The 13,500-nt window shown below is 36.4% G+C and overlaps 1 protein-coding gene and 1 pseudogene across 2 annotated transcripts in view; one reads left to right on the top strand and one right to left on the bottom strand.

The window, feature by feature from the left end:
* LOC122437796 (translation initiation factor IF-2-like) overlaps positions 1 to 13,500 on the top strand; it is a 69,235-nt gene that overhangs the window by 39,059 nt on the left and 16,676 nt on the right. The gene's annotated exons all lie outside the window — the stretch shown is intronic.
* Positions 6,796 to 10,474, bottom strand: LOC122438221 (annotated as a pseudogene). Its single transcript, XR_006268485.1, has one exon. The product of XR_006268485.1 is annotated as a cell division cycle and apoptosis regulator protein 1-like (transcript).

Below are 13,500 nucleotides of genomic sequence, written 5' to 3'. Positions count from 1 at the left end.
AACTACTGGAAAAACCATAGCTCTGAATAGATGGACCTTTGTTGGCAAAGTAATGCCTGCTTTTTAATATGGTGTCTAGGTTGGTCATAGCTTTTCTTTCAAGGAACAAGCGTCTTTTAATTTCACGGCTGCAGTCACCATCTGCAGTAATTTTGGAGCCCCCAAAATAAAGTCTGTCACTGTTTCCATCATTTCCCCATCTGATTGCTGTGAAGTGATGGGACCAGATGCCATAATCTTCATATTTTGAATGTAGAGTTTTAGACCAACTTTTTCACTCTCCTCTTTCACTTTCATCAAGAGGCTCTTTAGTTTTTCTTCACTTTCTGTCATAAGGGTGGTATCATCTGCATATCTAAGGTTATTGATACTTCTCCCAGCAATCTTGATTCCAGCTTGTGCTTCATCCAGCCTGGCATTTCGCATAATATTCTCTGCATATAAATTAAATAAGCAGGGTGATAATATACAGCCTTGATGTACTCCTTTCCCGATTTGGAACTAGTCTGTTGTTCCATGTCCAGTTCTAACTGTTGCTTCTTGACCTGCATACAGATTTCTCAGGCAGGTCAGATTGTCTGGTATTCCCATCTCTTGAAGAATTTTCCACAGTTGGTTTTGATCCACACAGTTAAAGGCTTTGGCATAGTCAATAAAGCAGAAATAGATGCTTTTCTGGAACTCTCTTGCTTTTTATGTGATCCAGCAGATGTTGTCAGTTTGATCTCTGGCTCCTCTGTCTTTTCTAAATCCAGCTTGAACATCTGGAAGTTCACGGTTCACGTACTGTTGAAGCCTGGCTTGGAGAATTTGACCATTACTTTAACAGCATATGAGATGAGTGCAATTGTTCTATAGTTTGAGCATTCTTTGGCATTGCCTTTCTTTGGGATTGGAATGAAAACTGACCTTTTCCAGTCCTATGGCCACTGCTGTATTTTCCAAATTTGCTGACATATTGAGTGCACACTTTGACAGCATCTTTCAGGATGGAATTCCATCCTTTCAACTGGAATTCCATCACCTCCACTAGCTTTGTTCATAGTGATGCTTCCTAAGGCCCACTTAACTTCTCATTCCAGGATGTCGGGCTCTAGGTGAGTGATCACACCATTGGGGTTATCTGGGTCATGTAGATCTTTTTTGTACAGTTCTTCTGTGTATTCTTGCTACCTCTTGTTAATATCTTCTGCCTCTGTTAGGTCCATACCATTTCTGTCCTTTATTGTGCCCATCTTTGAATGAAATGTTCCCTTGGTGTCTCTGATTTTCTTGAAGAGATCTCTAGTCTTTTCCATTCTATTGTTTTCCTCTATTTCTTTGCATTGATTGCTGAGGAAGTCTTTCTTATCTCTCCTTGCTATTCTTTGGATCTCTGCATTCAAATGGGTATATCTTTCCTTTTCTCCTTTGCCTTTCACGTCTCTTTACTCAGCTATTTGTAAGCCCTCCTCAGACAACCATTTTGCCTTTTCTCATTTCTTTTTCTTGGAGGTGGTCTTGATCACTGCCTCTTGTAGTGTCACAAACCTCCATCCATATTTCTATATGCAAAAAGTGAACTTTGAGTTCTCCCTCACACCACATAGAAGAATTAATTCAAAATGGATCATAGACTAAATGTAAAAACATAAAACCCATAAAAATATAAAACATCTTTGTTATGTTTAATTAGGCAAACATTTTAGGTAAAGCAACAGAAGTGTAATCCATGAAGGAAAAATAATGATGTGTAGACCTCAGCAAAATTACTCACTTTTGTCCTCCTAAAGACATTGTTAAGAGAATAACACAAGCCATAGGCTGGGAGAAAATAGTTGCTAACCACATGTTTGACAAAGGGCTTGTATCCAAAATATGCTAAAAACTATGAAAATGTAATAATTTGAAAACATCTAACCCAATTTAATAATGGGCAAAAGATTTGAATAGACCCTTCACCAATGAAAATATGCAAAAGGCATGTAAAACACATGCAAACATGTTCAGTATCATTAGTTACTTGGGAAGTGCAATTAAAACCACAGGCACTGCTGTACTCTATACCCATTTCTAGTAGGGATGTGGGGAATTTGAAATATTGATATATTGCCGGTGGGAATGCAAAATGGTTTCCCAGAAGCTAATTCCTTTACTCAAGAGAAATGGAAATTTATCTTTACACAAAGATCTATTTATTATAGCTATATTCATAATCACTAAAAACTAGAAACAGCCCAAATGTCCTTCATGTGATGACTAATTAAACCAACACAGTCCATACAAACTGAGGGAAAAAAAAGGGGAAAAACATCTTCTCTGTATACAACAACCTTTATGAATCTCAGATGTATTATGCTAAGTGAGAGAAGTGAGACTCTGAAGGTCAGATACTGTATGCTTCCATCTGTATGACATTCTAGAAAAGACAAGACTGTCGTGTCAGAGAAGTTTAGTGGTTATCAGGGGTTAGTGATTAAAGATGTTGATGTTCATACTGTCAGCATGAAGGAATTTTTTTGGGTCATAGAACTATTATGTATTTTGTGATCATGGTTACATGATTGCTTGCATTTAAAAAATGCAGAGAACTAGGCTTGCCAGGTGGTGCTAGTGGTAAGAACCCACCTGCCAATGCAGGAGATGCAAGAGATGCAGGTTCTATCCTGGAGTAGGAAATAGCACCCCACCCCAGTATTCTTGCCTGGAAAATTCATGGGCAAAGGAGCCTGGCAGGCTACAGTCCATGAGGTCACAAGCAGTCAGACACAACTGAGAGACTGAGCACTCTGATACCAACAGCAAACTTACTGTACATTAAAATATATATTTATAACTTCCTCAAGTTCTATCAGTTCCCATTAAAACATTTGAAAGTGGCAAAGACCTCACTGTTTCATTGTAATACTTAAAATTACCACTCCTTGATTCTTGGTTACCTTAGGGAGTTAGTAAGTTTCCTAACATAGTAGAAAGAAACCCCAAGGAAGATAGCCATCACCCCTTCACATTTTTCTTGGCTAAATGTAAGTCTTTATTTTTCCTCTGTTTTGGCAACAAGTCATAGTGTGAGTTCCCTATACTTTTCCTGGAGCACATGCTTTAAACTTGACATTGCACATATGCCTTCGTCTTTTTTTCTTTTTCCCCGTAATCTTCACACACACACACACACATACAATGCATACCCTATTTATACCATTCACTCTCTTATTTAAGAATCCATCTAGATCCTCTTGCTACCATATGGGATACAAAGATTAATAAGGCATGCTTTCACCTGAAATCAGTTCTGGAGGGCAAAGGGAAGGTACATTAACAAACGATGTAGATTAGTGTCGTTGAGTCATAGTAGAAGTATTAACAAGCGTGATGTAGCACAAAAGAGTGAATAATCCTTTCTGCCATATTGGGTCAGAGAGGGGGTCCACACAAGAAAGACATAAAAGTGCCTCAAATAAAACTTAAAATTTCATTTTTAAAATGTCATCTGTGACTTTGACTGTGGTAGTGTATTGTAGACTGGACAGTTTAAGAAAAATACGAAATTTACCAGTAAAGTGGTCAGAAACAATCTTGAAAAAACATCTTGAAAACTTCAACTAGGTGATATGGGGATGGGATACAGTGGTGAGTTTTGTAAAGGATATATGAAAAATAACTGATTAAAATGAAAAAGCTCTGAGTATCATAGAGGATTAAAGCCTATCAGTGAATTAATTGAAGAAAAAAGGAACAAATATAATGAGATACTATTAATACATCAAATGGCAAAATATAAGAAGATACTATTGATGTATCAAATTTCCTATGACTTAATCTGCTAATTAAACTCCCTCACATTGGTCTTGCTGACTCGCTTTGAGCTTAGACTGTGCCTCAGTTCCCAGCATTGTTCCCTAGTTACACTGTGCACAGAGAATCCTCTTTCTGTTTGTGAGTTGCTGTGCTCTAGCCTTATTGGTCTTCTCCTTTTTCTTGAGGAACCAGACGCTGCTATCATAGAACACCGTTGCACATCTCCATCTGAATGGTTAACTCTCCCAGTCTGTTTCAAAACTGTTCATTGAAGCGTAAACCCTTCCAGCATATTTTAAATTAGAACTCACCTCACCTCCTTTCACCTGAAGCATTCCAGACCTCTTTTTCCTGTCCTGCTTATTTTTAAAGTCTTAACTTAATGACATATGTGATTTACTCATTATGATGATTATTTATTGTATTCCTTTACCTCTGCTAAAGTATAAGCTTTGATAGGCTAAAGATCTTTGTTCATTGACACCGCCTAGATTTCTGGAACAGTGCTTGGGATATGGTAAGGCACATAGTGAAATTTGCTGGAAAACAGAACTCTTGAGAAATTTCCACTTCTTGATCCCCTGAGTACTAATCTCTGGGCTGGTTTTTTGTGGCTTTTTTTGGTTTGTTTTTCTTTCTGTGATAGCATCTGGATTCAGACTCTGAAAATAAGGTAGAATGTCTGTGACTTGACGTTTTAGAATTTCTGCAATCCAGTTGAACTGTTATGATACCTCAGCATTGTTCAGGAACACTGGCTTGAACCTCAAAGCTCTTCCTGACTTAAATAGTTACCTCCCCATGAGGCCAGCTTTTGAAGTGTGGTGTAAACACTGTTAGAAACAATGGTAAAGATAAACCTCTCCATTTGGCTCTTGAATTTTCTTTGTTCCTTTTTGAATGTTCTCCAACTTTTGATTCTTAGTTCGCACATAAAATGAGACTTGAATTGTTTCTGCAGTAACATTTGAACACAACTCACCCAATAAAACACCTACTCAGGCCAAAAAAACATGATACAATAGAAAAGAAAGTGGCTCTGAAGGTTGCCAAAGTTTGGCTTTTAGACAATGGACAAGGCCACTCTGTTCTTGGAATGTACTTCCATTATATACTTGGAAGTGTAGGAAACCTTCAGCAGATTTCGTATCTCAGAAAATCATAATATTCAAACATTCTTGAAACATGCAGGGTTATATGTAGATGGTTATTTTCGTTCAATGTCTTAAATTGTATGTTTTAGTTGCTAAGTCGTATCCTGCTCTTGTGACTCCATGGACTGTATCCTGCCAGGCTCCTCTGTCCATGGGATTTCCCAGGCAAAAATACTGGAATGGGTTGCCATTTCCTTCTCCAGGGGATGTTCCTGACCCAGGGTTTGAACCTGCATTGACAGGCAGATTCTTTACCACTGAGCCATGGGGGAAGCCTCTTCAATTGTATAGGAAATAAAATTAACCTCTATGTAGTGTAGTCAATTTAAAGTTCAAGTAGTAAATAAGCAGCTGTGTAGATTCTAAAAACAGAGAACTTCAGTTTGTAAGGCAAATATGGTTAAAAAAATATAACTGGAAACATTGAAGTATCACTCAAGTTTCCTATTCTTCATATATCTTTTTTGATTAAAATCATATTCCTATACTTTTATGTAATCCTAAGCTTATAACCCTTAATCATTTCTTGTTTTTCTGATGCCTTTTGAAAAACCTCTTTCTTCATTTTAAGATTTTATCACATAAAGGCCATTGGACTATTTGACTTTGTTTATATTCTTGTTAATGTTCTGCTATGTTTTTCAAAAAAGGAAAGAAAGGAAGAAAATGATAAAGCTCTAGCGCGATTCCTTAATTTAGCCCCTTTCTGTATATTATACTTTCATCTTCTTGGACCATCAGTTGTTTTCTGCCTTCCCTTTCACTGCTAATCCATGTAAAAATGACGAGGGGTTCACATATAAAACCATAGAACTATTAATAAAACCTTCCAGAAATCCCAGATATAATTGCAGCTAGCAACTTTTGTATATCTATCACATCTGAATATGTATACATAGGCAATGTGTGTATTTTCTTTGTTATGACCTGTGTTTTGCCCTTAGTCATACTCTATTTTTCTGTTTCATTTTGTCTTGTTAGCATTTTGAGACTTGAGATTAAATTCATATAACAAAGTTCACTGTTTTCACCACTGTAAAGTGCACAACATGCTGGATTCCAGTATGCACAGTGGTGTGTGACTCTCACTGCTCTCAGCTCTCGGCGATTTTCATTATGTTGTAAGGGAACCTCTGTGTCCACTGAGCGGTCACTTCCTTTTCTCTCCCCGCCACCCGCCCCATTTCCTAGAAACCACTGATACACTTTTGGTCCTTATGGATTTACTTCTGAACATTTCATGTAAATGAAGTCGTAAATATATGGCTTTTACGTTTGGCTTCTTTAATTTAGCGTCTTTTCAAGGCTAATTCTTCTTGTACAGGTACCAGAACTTCATTCCTTTTAATGGCTGAATAATGTTCCATTATGTAGATACACCACATTTTGTGTATTCATTAATCATTTAATGGACATGTAGATTGTTTCCATTTTTTTCTACAGCAACATTATAATAGTACTGTTATGAAAAGTCATGTACAGGTTTCTGAGCATCTATCTTCTGTTCTCTTGTTTATATTTCCATTTCATTTTAAACAAATATATAATATTCAGTTGTATAAATGAACCATAATTAATGCCAGATTATGACTTTGTTTTGTGGAATGAATTTTTTAATTTTGTCTAGAATAAAAAAGAATTAATTATGTACATTATGTGGAACTCATTATTTTATAGCCCATTTTGATCAATAGCTTTTTTCTCCCTTGATGTTAGTCTTCTTATATAATTATTATTGGTAGTTTATTATTTTATTCTTATGTTTCACTTGAAAGTTTATTTCTGTTTTGAAACATCTGAAATATTTTTCTTGTCTTAGTTTCACATTGTATATGGTTTTTTTTTTTTTTGCAATGCAAAATTATCTCACTCAAAGAGTGTTTAATAATGTGGATGCCAGGAATTACAAGCAATTTTCAAAAGCAAAGACTCACATTCATAAAACTTTATACATCATTTGAACTAACAGATATTTATACTACTAGGATCAAATGTGCATCACTTTCATTCTTGTATCATGATTTTATATATTACATTATTTATCACCATTCTCTGTCACTACACATATTTTATCATACACTTGCACCATTCTCCTTAGATTTCTGATCTTTATCTTCATTCCTCCCATTATCCTTCTTAAGAACAGTGTGGATTTCATCCATTACTGTGGATAAGTTTCTGATTGTCTTATTCAGTTGGTTTTCAAATTGCAAATTCATGTTTTCTGAAATCTTCAAGTTTTCTTGTAACTAAGGTCCTTTTTAACTTCTTTAAGTTCACCAGAGAGGTTTTTGTTAGAAAGCTCCAAATTTAATATGGTTTTTTCATCTTTATCTGTCTTTTCTTGTAGTAACTGCAGCTTCTGTTCCACTTCAGCTCGTACTTTTTCACTCTTTTCCAATTTTTGCAAGAGGCTTCCTACATCAACCATTGCACCATTGTACACAATAAGGCCAACATTTTCTTCTACATCCTTTGACTCCTGTTTCACTATTGGTGTTGGAATTAACAATCTGTTTCCTAGTATATCTTCCTGCACTGCTTCAGATTCTTCATGGTTTTCTTCATCTTTTGAGGTGTCTGTTAATTTCCGGTAAAAGCAAGATTCACGGAGTACTACTTTATTAAGAAGCTTCTTTACTTGAGCCCAAGAAAGGTGTAATCCAAGAGTATAAAATATTTCTTCCAAATCCTTTTCAAGAAAGTAACCACAATGGCTTTGATCAAAGTAAACAAATGCCATTAATAGATCTCTGTTAATCATGATCATCTGAGTCTTCTCTTTTTCCTTATCTTTAGAGGGCCTCTCCTTGCAGTACCTATTAATATCTCTTTTGTCATCTCGTTTGTTTTCTTCCTCATCTCGATCATCTTCTTCATCCTCAGCTTCTTCTGCTTCCATTGGATCATATTCATCTTGATTATTATCTTCTTCAGTTTCATCATCATCTTTAGTATCATCTTTTCTTTTATCTTCTTTCTTCCTTTCATCCCTATCTTCTTTTTTATCTTTATCATCGCCTGATTTTCTCCGTTTGGGTTTTGGCTCATCAGTTTCATCATCTCTTTCTTCCTTTTTATCTTTTCTCTCATCTTTTTTGCTTTTCTTTTCCTTTTCTTTTTTATCCTCTTTCTCAGGAAGAGACAATTTGTATATTCTGACACCAAAATCTCTTTGAAGCATTTCATTGAAAAGCTCTGCAAATACTGAAACCTCAAATGAATGTTCTTTATTATCCTCTAATCTGTAGTCCAAGAGTACACTCAAAGACATGATGCTACAATCAAACTTGCCACTTTTTGCAGCCCAGTTTGGATGTACAACGATAGCCGGCTCATCAGGCAAAATATATCTTCTTTCCCGACGCTGGCGTTCCAGTTCCTCTTGACGTTTTCTTTCTTCTTCCTCTTTATCATCTTCAGATTTCCTATCATCCTCCTCTTCCTCTTCTTTCTCAGATTTCTCTAATTCCTTTTGCTCTTCTACTTTAAGCTGTTTTGTCAGTCGGGCTATTAACTGGGATTTTAAGCCTTTGGAACTAAGAGCTCAACTTTCCAATTCTTTTCGGAGATCATTTACCTTCATTGTCTTTGGGTCAAGTTTAGACCAATGGATAGGAGTGGAAATTTCTTTAGCTTCACCATCATCCTTCTCTTCTTCATCCTGTTCTCCATCATCCTCCTTGCGTTCACCCTGAAGCTTCTCGATCAGCTGCTGCTTGTATCCTCGGGAGAGGGTTTCCCACTCTGAGCGGGTGGGAAGGCAATGCCAAACATCCGGGAAAAATAAAACCACTGTTTCCACACGAGCTGGAACTGTACACCCCTTGTGGGTCTCCTCAGGGCGATGGTAGTGAATCTCTGCAAAATGGTACCATTGTGTGCATACACTTAGATCAGTGCCTGTCAGAGCCTTACAACAATGAATAGCAGTCTTAATCAACACAAAAGGGTCTTTTTCTGGGTCTGGTCCCTCCAACGAAATAGACCAATGGCCTCCAATGGCCATGGCTTCATCCTTGCCTTTCATGCCCACTAAAAACTTAACGAGTCTAGCAGGATGCTGAAATCCATCTCGAAGTTCTTGTGGGTCTTCAGCAAGAGCACATGACTTATGATACAAATCTTCCATACTAGGGCTAGCCATCAGCATTACCTTTGCACTGTATAAATGGTCAGCATCTGGTGGATCAAGAATGGCCATATTTTTTTCTAAAGACTCTACTTCTCTGTGCATTACATAGAAATTGCAGTAACTTCCCAGCTGAGATGGTCTTGACAAAAGGGAAAGCATCCACCCATGTAAACTGAGCATCAAAAAAGTCACTAGGTATATATAAATTCTGATAACGGCGCCTTCGTTCCATCATGTCACAACTAGGACAATCTAAAGAAAACTTTGAAAACTGAACTGCGTAACGTGGGACAACACGTCGGACTCTCCGAGGTGACCGTTCTCTCTCTCTCCGAGATCTCTCTCGGGAACGTTTTCTCTGAGGAGATCTTTCTCTGGATCTACGTCTTTCTCACTTTCTTTCATGACTTCGGTCATCCTTTCTGTTGGGCACTTGATCCCCTCTGTCATTTCTTCCTGAAAATCTGGATGGTGGATCTAACCTTCATGCTGGCTGTGGCTGTGAAACGATACGGACAGGAGGCTGCAATAAACCAGCTTTCTGCTGTGGCTGCTGTAGTAAAGGCTGCGGCTGAGTCTGAATAGTGGTGTAATAGAAGCCTCTGAAATCTGTGCCTGCAGCAGGGGCTGGGGCTGGGGCTGAACACCAAACGTTGTCTGTGGTGCAGTTGGCTGAAGTACGGCAGGAGGGGTCTTCAGTAAAGGTTGAGTTTGGGATTGATTCTGATTTGGTAGTGTTTGGATTCTTTGTGCATTCCATTTAAAAGGCATATTGGGATTATATGTAGCTTCAACCAATACTCTGTCACCCACTTGGGGGGTTTTCCCTTTGACAGCACTAAGCTGAAAGAATACATCTTCATCCACAAATCCAAATGTATCGTGTAGTTTTGTGACCGCCCCTGTAAAAACACGCTGTTTCTGAGGTTGTGTTTGTTGCTGACTGGACCTTGGTGTTGGATATGATGCAGTTATCCGAGCTGCAGGTTGAGGAGCTGACAAGCTCAGGCTTGTAGGGAGCCCAGCAGCTGGCTGTGTTAGAGTCTGCTGAGGTTGCTGTAACTGTTGCTGACACTGTACAAGGCCTGCTGAGGTGTGAGTATTGCTGTGGCAGCGCAGCTGCTCCAGCTGCGGCTCGCTGCAGTGCTGCAGTCTGAGTTAGCTGATAGTTTGCTGGGGTTTGTGTAGTCAGGCCTGCTGCTGCCAGGGCAGTTTGCTGTGTATAAATGGCAGGAGATGCTGCAAGGAGAGATGGCTGCTGAACACCCAATGCAGCTGGCTGAGGTACCGCAGTGGCTGTAAACTGAGTAGCCCATGGCGGATTCTTCTGTCCTCCAAACTGAGCCATGACAAAAGGGGAGAGGGGGGCCTTCGCTTGTTTGTCTTCTACAGCAGCGATCTTCACCTGAATCCGCTCCTGGTTAACACTGAAGCCATTTCAAACCCCTGTATATGGTTTTGAATGTTTAAAATTCTGAAACACACATACAAGTGGCCACATCCTTGGTGATTAGCTCCTGTTTGAAGCTGTGTGATTGTTATACTACTCGTAATTAGTGTTATTTGTTGTAGGCGTTTTTAGGTGAAGAGCAAGAAAGATATCTCAAGTTTTTATATTTATTTGGAGATAGGAACAAAACAGTTTTTATATTTTAGAACCAAACCATAATTTTCAAGGAATTTTTAATCTTCACATTTAAGCATTTTGTTATTTACAGAAGGAGAGGTTTATTAATGGTTTTAAACCTGGTTACCCCTGGAGAGTTTTTAAAGTTTATTTTTTGTGAACCTCCCTTCAAAAGTCCTTCAAATTAAAGAATTACAATTTAGAGTTGGGTTCTGAGAAGGGAGTACTACATGGAGGAAAGCATTATGAAAAGACTTATTAAATAATAGCTACTATTGATGAAGTTGCCTAGGATATTTTGTGCTGTTGTTTTTTTTTTAATATATGATAGAGTTTAAAAAGTTTGTGATTCTATTAGGTAATCCAGTTCTTGGAGTTAGCGGGAAATGATGGTTTCTGATGGTAATTTATGTTTGTGTTTGTTTGCCTGTGTCTGTAGCCCTTTGAGTCTCTGCCAGAAACATAATAGGACATTCCCAGTTTGATCTTATGATTTTTGCAAATTAGCATAGAGCTACTTACAGTACTTGTAATTATCAAGTCGTATTTTGTTTCTTTTCAGTAATGGAAAGTTTTTTGTTGGTAAAATTTTTGTTACATAACTTCAACAGTTTAGATCACTTAATGCTCAAATATTGCTCATTTAAAGGAAGTAAATATTTCTCATAGAACAGGGAAAAGGTTGCACAATTTAATGGACTTTCATTCATTTTTGGAGAGCATAATTTCAGTTCCTATATTTTTGATTTTCTCATTTCAATGGGTTGTTCATGCATATGATCTAATATTTTTATTTGGTTAAAATTCTTCCTATATTCTTTTTCTTTAAAGTCACTATGACTTATCAAATGTAAAGTATTTGCATGATTTTGGTGCTCAGTTTTTAAAAATTGTTGAATCAAATAACCAGGTACTGTTTCTAATGTACCTACATTTACCTGTAAATGGCATTTTAAAGCAAAATTTAAGAAGTTTAAGATAAGTTATATATAATATATTAATTGTAGAAGCTACTAAAACATGGGAAATGGCTACATAGAAAAGATACTGTTTCATTGTTAGCTGAATTACAGTGCGTATTACAGTTATAAATATTGCTTCACTGAGTGATTTTTCTCTTACATACAAATATATGGTTAAAGATTCAAAATTTCAAGCAATACAAACTTGAACATTATTAGTATTAATGACAGAATAGATTATATTCTATCTGGTATTCCCAGTTTAAAAAGAGAACTTGTGAAAATTCTGACTTACTATCTGATCATTGATTATCAGTCTTATTTGCCTTATAAATGGCAATCAGTTTACAAATCTATCTAGGTATCTTTTCAGGAATCCATCTTTAATTACATAAAAGTAAAATCATCTACTTGTAGCCTTATTAGAAAAGTATACATGCACAAAGAGAAAATAAGACTAAATACAGCGGAGGCAAAAGGTTCATGTTTTACAAAGTTTTTAGCATTTATCAGACTTTATCAATCATGATAATGTAACTCAGTCATCAAAGGAATCAAAATAAATAGAAAGCTAAAGTTGTAACAAGGGCTAACATGAAAAAAAGGGAAGAATAAATGTATTTATGGATTCGTATTATATCCAGTCTTATCACCAAGGCTGATCGATTTGTTTAAAGCAGTAGTCTTTTCTGTATGGTGGCCATTTTGCACGTTAACATAAAGATTATAAAGTTGATTTACTTACAGCTATTTGTTTTTGAAAATTATCAACTTTCCAAGTCAGAAAATACTATATCTTCAGTATAATTAAGCATTCTTTTATTGCATATCCATTTCTGAGTGGATTCTTCTTTTGGATAAAATTTTAGAAACTAGCATGTAATATCCCCATATATTATATAATTATAATGGTCCATTTGAATGACTTTTGTTCTTGAACAAAGCATTTTCAGTTTGTTTGGTTTAAATATTTGGTCTTGTCTCATCTGTCCTAACATTATATATTTAATGTTAAATATATAACATTATATGTATGTAATAGATTTGAATATATAATATTACATATTAATTACATATGAAATGTGTAACATAAATTACATGTGAAATATGTAAATAAATGTTAAGTATTTACATATTAATATACCTATATTCTTGTCCAGGTATATTGTGTATGTATTATGTCTTTTATATATTATAAATAATTTAAACAAAATATATAAATATTATTGTATACTTTAAAACAAAAAGTTTTAATTTCAATTGAAAATGAGAATGTTTTCTACCAACAAGCCACTCCTTGAGCCGCTTTGAAATAATGTAAGCTTTGCCATTCATATATATATATTTTTTTGGCACCATCTAAGCTAAGGATTTAAATTTTATATGAAAAATATTTACCCCATTCACACTCTGTGTTTACTGCCCCATTATTTTTCCCATTTATGAGACTGTAGTAAGAACTCATGTTCAACCAGGAAAGCCAATCAACTGATTCTCTCATCTGTCAGATCTTGTCCACATCTGAAGGAGTAGATGAACATGAGGATGCAGGGAACAGAGATGTGCTGGGTCTAGGTGGGCACTCTCTGGGCCTCACCTTTCCATCTATAGAACGAGAGGGGTGCTGAACTATGACTACAGATAATTGGAATCTGGTGGATTGTCTTTTGGTCTGGACACTTCTGGTTGCTTGTAACTGACCTCAAGTGAGATATTAAATTATGATCAAAGCAATTAATGCCTACAAATAAGTGGAAATGTTTTAGTTCTTAATATTTTCAGATGGCGTTCCACAGCCAGAATCAAAATATTACGCATAACCAGGTCATAAAGGCTAACATGTTA

Source organism: Cervus canadensis, chromosome 3 (assembly GCF_019320065.1).
Source record: "Cervus canadensis isolate Bull #8, Minnesota chromosome 3, ASM1932006v1, whole genome shotgun sequence".
In the NCBI taxonomy this organism is placed as follows: Eukaryota; Metazoa; Chordata; class Mammalia; order Artiodactyla; family Cervidae; genus Cervus; species Cervus canadensis.
Note: the sequence above shows the minus strand (reverse complement) of the source record. Positions and strands in the feature narration are given on the sequence as shown.